The 13064-nt window shown below is 38.7% G+C and overlaps 1 protein-coding gene across 8 annotated transcripts in view; it reads left to right on the forward strand.

Moving 5' to 3' along the window:
• The window catches only part of LOC128741600 (facilitated trehalose transporter Tret1-like), a 546799-nt gene that overhangs the window by 452725 nt on the left and 81010 nt on the right, over window positions 1-13064 (forward strand). For 4 of the 8 annotated variants that reach the window (XM_053837535.1, XM_053837533.1, XM_053837536.1 and 1 more), the window contains exon 1: window positions 1818-2104. The exons of 1 other annotated variant lie outside the window; for it this stretch is intronic. The gene's annotated coding sequence lies outside the window, so the exon portion shown is untranslated. Of the gene's footprint in view, window positions 1-1817; window positions 2148-13064 lie in introns of those variants that run through there. 3 more of the 8 variants (XM_053837534.1, XM_053837537.1, XM_053837538.1) reach the window with 3 other exon arrangements.

Here is a 13064-nt window from a genome sequence, read left to right on the forward strand (position 1 = left end):
ACAGACAGACAGACAGACAGACAGACAGACAGACAGACAGACAGACAGACAGACAGACAGACAGACAGACAGACAGACAGACAGACAGACAGACAGACAGACAGACAGACAGACAGACAGACAGACAGACAGACAGACAGACAGACAGACAGACAGACAGACAGACAGACAGACAGACAGACAGACAGACAGACAGACAGACAGACAGACAGACAGACAGACAGACAGACAGACAGACAGACAGACAGACAGACAGACAGACAGACAGACAGACAGACAGAAAGGCAAAGTTGAAACTGTGGAGAAATAATACTAAAAACGGGAGATAAAATAGGAAAGCCGGAGAGTATAGAAAAAGAAAAAAGCCAGAAACGGGATTAAAATGACAAAAAAACGGGGTATCTAAAAGATGATAAGCGATACAGACGAAGATGAAAAACAACAAAGAGGAGAGTTACAAAAAGACGAAAGCTGGAGACGAAAAAAAGGAAAACATGGAAAACATGAAAGAAAATTTTGAAAAATAAGTGAAAAACAAAAGAAAAAAAGAACTGAAAAAAGTAAAATACAACTGAACATTGAAACAGAAAACGAGACAGAAAAAAGAAAACCGAAAGAAAAAGAGGAAAAACTGAAGGAAAAGAAACAAATTGAAAAAACAAAATGGTATTGAAAGGAAGAAAAACGAAACAAAAATGGAGAAACGGGACTAGAAAACAGAAAAAAAAAGGACGAAAAAGAGATAAAACGTCCAAATTTCATTTAAAACTTCGTGTCATGTTTCAAAATGTTAACTCAAATCTAGTTCAATGTCCTAGTATGTTTCTAGTATAATTTCATGTTTCATTTCTAGCTCCACTTTTAACTGATTAAAAGTTATTATGTTAAGCGTCTTAGCAGAATCTCCAATACGAGTTAAAGAAAACGTTTTTCGTTTTATTCTGCTACATAAGGCCATTACAAATATTTTATAAAGTTTTTTGTCCTTCCGGTGTTGAGCAAGTGAAGGGGGTGGCGAAAAAAAATAAATGTTTTAAAACAAGTTATAAAAAAGGGTTTTTTGACCTCCGATTTTCCAAGACAATTTCAAACTTTAAAAATATTTTGCAATGATCTAATAGAGTTGTTATAAATAACAACTAAATTAAATTGTGGTGAATATTTTTGTGTTTCTCGAATTTTCCTTTCACAATAGTCACACACATTGATAGAAATATCACCCGGAGTTGTAGAGAAATATTTTTATTAGGATGTTCTGATCGGAGGCGGTTTATAATTCATAATATGACGCACAAGCTATCACCAAGTGTAATTGGGTTCAAGGGGTAACCCTGACACCTTGAGCGAATTTACATCAGCATCCAATAGGTCTACCTACGAGTAGTGAATCAATCAGATTCCCTTTCAGGGCTAACACCCTGGGTGGCGGTTACTCACTGCGAGCGCTGCTAGCTTTTCGCCATTTCGCCCACGACGATGCTTGCTGAAACGATATTCACTGTATCGACAGTATAGTGACTGACTGCGCATGCTCCATTCAAATTTAATATCTGTCATTGACGGCAGCAACCAAACCACTATACACCATCGGGCACAGGACAGACTATACGGACGCTGCTATTTCGCTCACCCTCGCTGATTTTATTCATCGCACCCGCGAGATAGCATGCTGTTAGACGAGCCGTCGATAGAGACGCAAAAACCGGGCCAGCGCGAAAACAGTATAGTCGCCTCTGTTTTCCGTAGTATTATCGATTCGAGTCGCGGTGCTACTAAAAACTCACAGCTTGCCGAAAGAATGTCAACCGGGGGTTAGCTGTCAAAATCGATATAATCGACTGAGCAAAGGCCGCGGAAAAAAAGATGGTTTGAAGTGAATCGAAGGATTATTTAGTTGCTTTAACTTCGAAACAATGTGCAATAGTAGTAAATTGATTAGTGTAAAAGTGATTCGGTATAGATAATTAACTAGTAGACATTGTTATTTAGATCGGTGAAGTGTTTTGGTTGCTATAATTAGTAAATATTGTGGTGTCTGGTACTCGATTCGCGTGTTTATGCGTGTGTTGTTTGTAAGATGTAAGCATCTGTGAGACATACAAAAGTGAGTGCTTAATTTATGAGGTCAACTGTACGTAAGCAACCGCGTAAGAACGTAGAGCTTGAGTTGGTTGATAAAAAATATTAAAACTTCAGTTCAGTTCGGATATACTCTTTGCTGTCTGGCAGTCAGAGCTACGGGCAAGGAATACCGAGCTGATATCACACTGTGAAGCTTATCAAAGTCATAGTATCTATAGGTGTTTGCTGTAATTGTGTACGGAACGTTGCTTGCTGTCACTTGTTCTGATAACAGTTATTTTGGGGTCAGATGTAGAGCCGCGGTGTACACTGGAAATTATTGTTTCGGTTAATTGGTGCTAATGGGTTTTGATTGATGTCAATCTCGATCAGTTTCTAGCTGGTAATTTATAAAAGAAGATGCACTGCAGCATGCGGTAAAATGCATATAGGTACTGTTGAACGATTTTAGACTTCTAGTTTGAGACCGGTCGTTGCGTCGCTATTGGCAGAAAGCGAAAAAGTGGGCTGAAATTTGATATGCCAAAAATCTGGTACTCGTCTCCTCTAGATAAGAGCTGGCTGTGTAAATATTAAAATTAGGTTTAATTTGACTGACTATGACATAAACCGTTTTGTAGTACCTGATTAAGTGGGAAACAATATTATTCTTGTGTCTATCTCACACGCTGGCATGTCTAGGTCGGGGTACGAACCGTAATTCATGTTTCAAAGTCGTTATCATACATTTAAATTCCACTCCAAAACCTCATTCGAGTAATTCTACTCATTTTCCATTTGTAATTTTAATTTATGCAAAAAAATTTTTCCTTTTTTCAAGTTTTGGAAAGGATATGTCATATAAATTTCTATACTTCTAATTGAACTGTCTGTGCGATCAGTAAATAAATATAAAGTAAAGAAAGGTGGTTACAATTTGCGTGCTTGTAACTCAGGTATTTTTCAATGGATTTTTGAGATATTTGCATCAGTCGATCAGAAATTTTTTCAGCTTTGGTTGATATAGCAAATATAATAGAAATTTGTCAAATCATTATAAATAAGCATAATTATTAATCACTGTCAAGAATTAACGAATCAACCAATCACATATAAGCATGATTTTGCTTCCCAGGACCGCAACGGCAAGTTTATACATTTGCGAATTCAACTACCAGGATATTAGAAATAAAATGACAAGGTCTTCCCGTCCAAAAGGTAAAGCAAACTATTAGTACTGTTTTAGAAAATTGACTGCTTTAATGACGTAGTGTAACTGAGTGGAGAACAAAGGTTTAGGGCTATTTGAGACTGACCCAACTTTCTACGGTGGGAAATTATTTCGAATTTAGAGGCAAAACGAAGAGAGCCTCAATGGGAAATCCTCTATCACCTTTCTTATGTGAGCTATTTATGGCAAACATACAAAATAAGTTAAAGAAAATAAATGCTTTATTAGATCGCTGGTAGAGATATGTGGACAACATTTGTTTACAATTTGAAACGAGAGGACTTTGATACTGTCTTGGAAATAACCAATAATATCCACAATCTTTGTGTTAATCTTACATTCGAGAAGGAACAAAACAACAGACAACAACAACTTTTCAAAACAAAATGGTCTCTTTTCAGCATATGATTCATCGCGTGGAAACTCTTCCACTGAGTAAGGAAGGAAAAGAGACTGAATTAAAATATATTTTCAAAACCGCCAGGTTGAATGGTTTCAAGGAGGAAACCATCCGAACCATGTTGCAAACTTTGAATTTTCGGCAAGACAGCTAATCGGCAAAGGACAACCTCAGTTTAGATTGTAATTGGATTTGAAATTGTACATGACATTGTGAATCTGGAGTAAAAGTTGACTAGAAATTTAACCAGAAATTGAAATGGAAACAGCCCAGCTAGCATTTTCATATGCATAAACAAGGTAAAAATCAGCATTACGTACAGATATGCATCCTAATATGCAGATAATCGTATTTCACGCGCAAAATCGGCATATCTGTACTATTCTGGAGGCGATATACGTTATTACGAATAATTTTGAGCGTTACGACTATATAAGTATTTACATACGATAATATCCGATTAAGCGCGAGTCGATCTATACTACTCTACGATTCTGTGCTGAAAATCGTATGTATGTCAGTCATTATCATTATATACGACAAAAAATCAACTTGATCCCACTTTATCCAGCTTTAGTTTCGATTTCGAGTTTGTTAGGGGATATTTACGATAGTTCTCGTACATTGATATACGAGTTGGTGCTAGCTGGGAGGACTTATAATTGGATTTCAAACTGATGTTGTAATGGGACTTTAAATGTGACATAAAATAGAACATGAAATTGGATTTGAAATTGAATTTGAACTTAACCCACGGTTCCTCGCGCTGTTATCATAATAGGGTATTTTTCATTGGGCCTTAGTTCCGGTGGGTGGGGGGGGGTCTCTCATGTCCTTGGGTACGAAAGTAACCCTGTTGGCTTCGTATCACTCCAGAACATCCTTTAAATAGTGGCACGAAACTAGATCCGGCCAGAAGATCGTACGCGCCTCGTGTTGCTTCAACAGAGGAAGTAGACGCTTCTATAGACACTCCTTGAGGTAGAGCTTCCTGTTTACAGTCCCGGTAGCCACGAACGGCGCACTCCGTTTGCCACATGAGCAGATCGCTTGCCAAATCATGTATTTCTTGGCAAATATTGTAAGTTTCTGCATCCTTACTTCCTCCAGAACATCAAACTTGTGCTGGGCGGTGAAGTACAGTAGCCCCGGAAGCTGCCGGATGAGAGATTTGAGAATTTTCCGCATTTTTCCGCTTGCGCAAAATAAATTCACGACGTCGAAGCAGAGCTCGGCGCACTACGGTTGCAAAGGAGTAAAACTATTCTCGAAGGTGACCAAATCGGTCATCTTCGCATACTTCGGGAGTTCAATCTGACACCCTTAGTAACTTCAGTCTCTGACTGCATGGAAGCTAGGCCCAATATGGACGTTCCACATGAGGTGTTTGAAACAGATCGCTCAATGTGGAATAATGGAGGGCCCGATCTTCCATCTGGAACTATCTGCTTTTTTACAGATGGTTCAAAAATGGGGGCCTGCACAGGCTCCGGAGTCTACGGACCCGGCATCAGGGAAACTATCTCATTAGGAAAGTGGCCCACCGTTTTTCAAGCAGAAGTATATGCAATATACATCTGTGCAACAATATGCTTGAAACGAAAGTACAGGCATGCGAAAATCAGTATCTTCACGGGCAGCCAACTCCATCAATGGGTATGAACGGTCCGTAAACTGTGTACAGCAATCGGGGCCTGCCACAAAAGACGATCATTAAGACTGTCGCAGTGGCCTTTTAACCCAATGTCCTTCTGGCATACAAAAAAAAAAAAATTCACGACGTTGATGGGTACACGACAATGGGTAATTTTCTACAGCGTTTCTATCGTGATGCAATTTGATGTGGGACACCCTTTACAATCCAAATTGTTTGCTGGGTTGCCTCTCACTCATTTGTACATTTGTTGTAACGAAAATTCTCATAATGCAAGAAACAAAACATTTTTTCTTCATTTAAATGTGTCTACTCCCTTTGTCAGTTCCCCTTCTGTTGTCCCCTAGCCACTTGTAAATCTGTCTTCGTCTCGGTAACCCTTTAAATCGAGGCAAAACCTTTTTTACGTTTTTGAACCTCTCCCTTTTTAAAGGCCACCCTATTCTCCCTTTCTAATCTAGCCACTTGTACGACTGCCATCATTCCAAATACCAAAGAAACGTATTCCCTTTTCCCATTTGAACCTTCTTCCCCGTTGTAAGAGACCGTCTCCCTCTTTTGTCAACCCCCCCTGCGCTGATTCTTTTATGTAAAAAAACGTGTGTCTGACAAACGACGTTTGATGAAGAACAGTCCAAAAGTTCCGGAGCTATGGCGGAACGCACATTCTTACTCACGTTCTTCGTCCCCCTACATGTCGGTTCCTTCCCAGTCATCTCCCCCTTCTGTCACGTAGCTAATTATGCATCGGTTTGCTCAATGAAAATCGCTATAATGGAAACGGAACAAAGGTTTTTTTACCATATATTCCTCCTCGGTGGAACACCCCTCTTTCCTCAAAGTCAGTTGCAGAACTGCAATCGGTTTAAATGCAAGAAGGAGAAACGCAACCCCTTTTACTTATTTAGATCGTTCTTCCCCTTGTTAGAGATTCCCCCCTTTTATCAGCTTCCCAGTGGTGGTTTTCTAATGTCAAGGAACATGTGTGCCAAGGTTGATGAAGAATTGTCCAGGCATTTCGGAGTTATGGCCACCCCCTCTGTTATGAACTCCTACCCCCTTTTGTCAACCCTCTGAGTTTTGATTCCTTTATGCCAAGGAACACGTATGCCAGGTTTGGTAAAGAACCGTCCAGGCATTTCAGAATTATGGCCTAACCACCCTCCCCCCCTGTTACGAACCCCCTCGCTTAACAACCCCCCAGTGCTGATTCCTTAATACCAAGGAATATATGTGCCAAGTTTGGTGGAGATCGGTCAAGGCGTTCTGGAGTTATGGTAGAACATACATGCAAATATACTCACGCTCAGTTTTATATATATAGATACTAGCTGACCCGACAAACTTCGTATTGCCACAAATTAACCTGTGTTGTACATAAATCATGAATCTCGGATGATCTTTGTCACTATCTCGAGTTTTGCAAGCCCAGTGGGCGGCGCTTCCGACGGCGGGTCACCGGCAACACTCGCGACCGGCTCGTCCTGAATGATCTAGTGTTACTATAGATAGTTTTTGTGGTCTTGTTATTGATTAATGTTTTATGGAAGAGTCTCGAATTTCTCGAGTTGGATTAGTTTTTGAGTTTCGTAAAAATTTCTGTTTTATTTGTATGAGAGTCCATATCCCCCTACCACAGGGGTGAGAGGTCTCTAACTATCATAAAATAAATTCAAGACTCAAAAATCTCCTACATGCTAAATTTGGTTCCATTTGCTTGATTAGTACTCAAATTATAAGGAAAGGTATTTCATAAGGTATTTCATTTGTATGGGACCCACCCTCTTAAAAGGGAAAGGGGTCGTATACACCACAGAAAAAAAATTCTGCCATCTAAAACTCTCACATGCCAAATTTGGTTCCATTTGCTTGATTAGTTCTAAAGTTATGAGCAAATTTGTATTTCGTTTGAATGGGAGCCCCCCCCCCCCTCCTAAAAAGGTAAGAAGTCCTAATTCATAATGCGAAAAATGGTTGCCTCCAAAAACACCCACATGCCAAATATGGTTCCATTTGCTTGATTAGTTCTCGAATTATGAGGAAATTTGTATTTCATTTGTGTAGAAGCCCCCCCTCTTGAAGTGTGGAAGGATCCTAATTCACCGTAGAAAATATTTTTGCCTCCAAAAACCTCCACATGCCGAATTTGGTTCTATTTGCTTGATTAGTTCTCGAGTTAAGGGGAAATTTGTATTTCATTTGTATTGGAGCCTCCCCTCCTAATGTGGGAATAGGTCCTAATTCATCACAGAAAAAATTCTTGCCTCCAAAAACACCTACACGCCAAATTTGGTTCCATTTGCTGGATTAGTTCTCGAGTTATGAGGAAATTTGTATTTCGTTTGTATAGGACCCCCCCTCCTAAAGTGGGGATGGGTCCCAATTCATCATTGAAAAAAAAATTGTCTCCAAAAACACACATACGCCAAATTTGGTTCAATTCGCTTGATTAGTTCTCGAGTTATGAGGAAATTTGTATTTCATTTGTACAGGAGCCCCTCCTCTTAAAGTGGGGAGGGGTCCTGAATCACCATAGAAAATTGTCTTGCTCTCGAAAACCTTCACATGCCAAATTTGGTTGCATTTGCTTGATTAGTTCTCGAGTTATGAGGAAATTTGTATGGAAGCCCCCCTCTTAAAGGGGAGAGGAGTTATAATTCCTCTTATAAAGAGGGAGGGGTCTCAATTTACCATAGAATAAATTCTTGTCACCGAAAACACCCACATGCCAAATTTGGTTCTATTTGCTTGATTAGTTCTCGAGTTATGAGGAAATTTGTATTTCATTTGTATAGGAGCCCCCCATCCTAAAGTGGGGAGAGGTTCTTATTCATCATAGAAAAAATTCTTGCCTCCAAAAACACCTACATGCCAAATTTGGTTCCATTTGCTGGATTAGCTCTCGAGTTATAAGGAAATTTGTATTTCGTTTGTATAGGAGCCCCCCCCCCACTTAAAGTGGGGAGGGGTCCCAATTCATCATAGAAAAAAATTTTGTCTCCAAAAACACACACATGCCAAATTTGGTTCCATTTGCTTGATTAGTTCTCGAGTTATGAGGAAATTGGTATTTCATTTGTACAGGAGCCCCCCCTCTTAAAGTGAGGAGGGGTCCTAATTCAACATAGAAAATTTTCTTGCCCTCGAAAACTTGCCAAATTTGGTTCCATTTGCTTGATTAGTTCTCGAGTTATGAGGAAATTTGTATGGAAACCCCCCCTCTTAAAGGGGAGAGGAGTTATAATTCCCCTTATAAAGAGGGGAGGGGTCTCAAATTACCCTAGAATAAATTCTTGTCACCGAAAACACCCACATGCCAAATTTCGTTCTATTTGCTTGATTAGTTCTCGAGTTATGCAGAAATTTGTGTTTCATTTGTATGGGAGCCCTCCCTCTTAATGGGGGGAGGGGTCTCCAACCATCACTAAAACCTTTCCTGGCCCCAAAAACCTCTACATGCAAATTTTCACGCCGATTGGTTCAGTAGTTTTTGATTCTATAAGGAACACAGGACAGACAGACAGACAGACAGATAGACAGACAGACAGACAGACAGACAGACAGACAGACAGACAGAAATCCTTCTTTATAGGTATAGATAGATAGAAAGATAGATGGGTCATTCCACGTCAAGTGACCGAGAAAAAGTACAAACTTGTAATCGACCTTCTCGGATTTTCACCAAATTTAGCCAGATTGTTCGTTTTGGGTCAAAAAGCAAAAATCTCAAGTTTGGTGTCGATTGGACTTTCCCTCGATTTGTGGGAACTCTCCCTTTTATTGGAAAAAGCCTCATTTTTGTCAAATTAGCTTATTTTCTTTTGCTTATATCTTCGTAAATATTCAGTTTAGAAAATAACTCTGTTCACATTTTCATGGGAAATCATCTGAGGTTCGGACTCCTCGGACGGCAGTGCTGCCAAATACTTTTATTTTTGATCTGAAAACTAAATTTGTATTTTTCTCTCATTGAGTACAATTTAATCTCGAAAATTTCAACACCATCGTGTTCCTCAGACTTTTTTACATAAGAATCACTCAAAATTATCATCCCTTTCTCGAGATATAGCATTTTGAAACAAACAATTCTCAATTTCTCATGTAAAATCATAAACAAAATAAAGTTTCCTAGCAATAAGCAAATAGCATAAACAGTATATAATACAACTAAAGTTTGTTTTTGAGCGTCTTAGCAGAATATGAAAGTTGAGGGATGATGATGGGATGATTTCCCATGAAAATGTAGAACAGTGTAGATGTAGAGTTTCTTTCTAAGCTGCATATTTACGAAGATATGAGCAAAAGAAAATAAGCTAATTTGACGAAAATGAGGCTTTTTTCCAATAAAAGGAGGAGTTCCCAAAAATCGAGCGAAAGTCCAATCGGCACCAAACTTGAGATTTTTGCTTCTTGACCCAAAACGAACAATCTGGCCGAATTTGGTGAAAATCCGAGAAGGCCGATTACAGGTGACTCGGACACTTAACGTGGAATGACCCAGATATAGAAGAAGATTTGCCACTGTCAACTGTAGCGGTGGGGGTTTAACCAAGGCACTGATATCTGCACATCGTATATCATTAATTTTGTTATGTTTGTAACACAAATTTGGGACTTCTTCTTTAGCAGGTTGACAGCAAATCCTGCCCCGGCTTAGAGAGTATTCGTGAAGTGCTCACACCAGCTGTAGTTTAGGTACACATGTCTTAGCATCAGCTATGCGTTTCAAACTTCGAAAACAGACTCTGATGAAGGCTGCGAGTCGTACGCGAAATACGCATTGTCGTGAAAAAAATTAATAGTGGAATTCAATCAAGAAAAAAGTTTTCTTTAATTTCAATAATGTGCACTTGTGTGTTAGTTGTTGAATGCTGGCTGTATGTAGCATAAAAAGTTACACGAAAGCTTTCGAAATTTTATATCACTGCTAATACTATTAAGCAAGTTTAAAGTGCAACCCAATGTACGAAAAACCGAAATCTGCCGGAACTTTTAACTTTCGAGTAGTTTACTACTGTACCAATGCCATCGCCTTTTACTTCCGCAAGCGATGAGAAGCGCAACCTAGAGATTTGTTGCCTTGAGAAGTGTTTCCTCACGAATTGTAATTTAGAAAAATAAGCGACATAAATATATAAAACATATATTGAACTGAAAATAAGAAGGTTGAAATATATTACAATTTAATGACTCAACAAATTTTGTGAACATGTTTTTGAACGTAATTAAATTATTTTTTATTGCCAAACAAGACATGTTTGACAATAACGTCGAAATCAACTTTTACTGAGCCCTTTTTATCAAAATTGAAATTTAGATTTTATTTTTCTCCTGTAAAAGAAATCCGATCAATGTGACGAATCACCACACCAAACTAGTTATTCAAATAAATTTATTGATTTTGTCATTTCATCGATAATGGAGCAAGCCCCAAAGCTGTTCACGTCGTTGTGAGGAACAACAAAATGCCATAGCCACCGGGCCAGGCAACAAGCTAGAAGTGAAATTAGAAACCACTCAATTTTTCGTATGCGACACGCACTGGTCGTCCATCAAGTCAGAGCAAAGTTTCGTTATTTTGTGTGTGGCAGCTCTCAGTAAAGACAACGACGACGTGCGTGCTTAAATATTAATGTTGCTATATGTACACTTCTGGCTGTGCTAGGCTGGACTGGTCTATAGTTGGGTCTATACCTAGATCTACTCTATTACGCAGTGTTTCCAGCACTTTGCTGTTCATTGGTTAATTAGGAATTGTCACATTCGTAATTGATGATTGAAAAGAATCATCTCAGCGTGCTTGAATGGTTGATTTGTGCACTGTACTGGAATGGAAGCATTTCACAGCTTTATCATGTGACGATATTAATTTCTTAAGATACCTGTAGTTAACACTGAACACGTGTGCGTCCACACGAGAGAAAAAAATAACACACCCAACAACTTGTTTGTTTGTTGGTGGATCAGGTGTACCCTCTCTGTAGCAGAAGGGTGGGCGCACACACAGAGGAATTTCAGGACTTATGCACTGATCCTACGCACACTCCGATAAGAGAGGCCGTTTGTAACATGACGGTGACGCTTGAACTACAATTATCTCTCAGATCAATGCCTCGCACTTCTCACATGAGTACACACTTTGAGCAATGTACTTCATCGGGAGTCTTCTAGCAGAGAATAAATAGGAATCACTTTACAACTTGTTCTGCGGTTTCGATGCAAAGTTCTATTCTTTTATGATCAATGTACAATTTGGTCTTTATTTTATTTCTGTGTGTACCCAGAAGTATAGTACAGACGCTTATGACTTCTAGCTAACGCAATTGATTGCATTGTATAGCTCTGCAAGAGCTAAGATTGATATAGTTTTTCACCAAAATTTCTCTAGAAATCAACTTTAATCATAACTAAATATTAAATTGCTTCCTATATGTATATACATTACTAGTTAACACTGGTTGGTCATCATGAGATTAGAAGCTGACCTCACGAGCCAATTGCCTGAACACAAAATAATTATTAGTTCCACCCTGCCATGCTAAGCTCCGAATTCCGAATGTTGCGTTCCTTGTGGGAAAATTTTTTTTTACGTACAGAGCTATTATCTGTTGACTGAAAATTATTGTCAGTATTTGTAACTACAAAAAATGTCCTAAAAAAGTCATTTTTACCTAGAGAAAATTTGCCAGCGACTAAAGTGCATGATGTAACTTTAAAAATATACAAAATAATATTGACAACTGAATCAAAGCAAAGCAAAAGCAAAGCCTAGGTGCTACATTCCGTTATCGAAACTTGACCTTCTGTTTTTATTCGACATACTTCGCAGCCAGCTGTTAGAGTACAGGACAATTGAAGGGCCAGTTGCTACGCTCCTATTGACTCCTAACAGCCTCTCCCAGCTGAGAATCGAACATACGACCACTGGCTTATTAGACCAGCATCATACCTCGACGCCCACAGGGAGGAAAAACGAGCAAATTTTGATTCAATTGTCAATACTATTTTGAATATTTTGTCGTAAGACTACGATTTTGTTTACTATACCGGATAGCACTTTGTGAAAACAAAAATAGAAGCGTAACATTTGAATGAAAGATGTCAAATGCTGATAGCTACTATACCACTGAACGAATATAATATGTCCAGTAATTTTATAGTAACACATTTATAACAATCTTTTATACGCTTAATAATGAAAATGTAAGTAAAGTTGCTTCGCAGGTAGGGACGACAGTTAAACACCAGAATGCCAAACCGGTTTTATCGTTTGAACATTTTACCTAAGCAAATTTGGTGTCTTGAAAGTAAACAATTTTGTTAAAGTAAAAATCCACTTCTCTTCTTTAATCGATTTTATCTTTAAGCATTACATCTAGTCCAATTTGATGTCCTGAAAGTGAAACGTCATAAAAAAGTGAGCGGTAATCCTTTTGCCAGATTGTATCCATCCTTGTAGTACAATTTATTCGGGACTGTTATCTTGCTCGGAAACAGCTAAAGGAATATTTATACATGTGTCGTGACGCAGCAGTTCTCAAAGCGAGACAAATCAGTGACCTTATCAGAGAATAGTTTTGAAGCGTTTCATTTGCTGCTTTACGGCAGTTAGTTGCTAGCAATGTTTTGCAGAGTTTCAATTGTATTCTGTTAAGTATGCAAATAGGTGTAAAGTAGAATGTCGAACGGAACTAGTAAGATGCAGAGGACGTTAGTTA

Source organism: Sabethes cyaneus, chromosome 3, assembly GCF_943734655.1.
Source record: "Sabethes cyaneus chromosome 3, idSabCyanKW18_F2, whole genome shotgun sequence".
NCBI lineage: Eukaryota > Metazoa > Arthropoda > Insecta > Diptera > Culicidae > Sabethes > Sabethes cyaneus.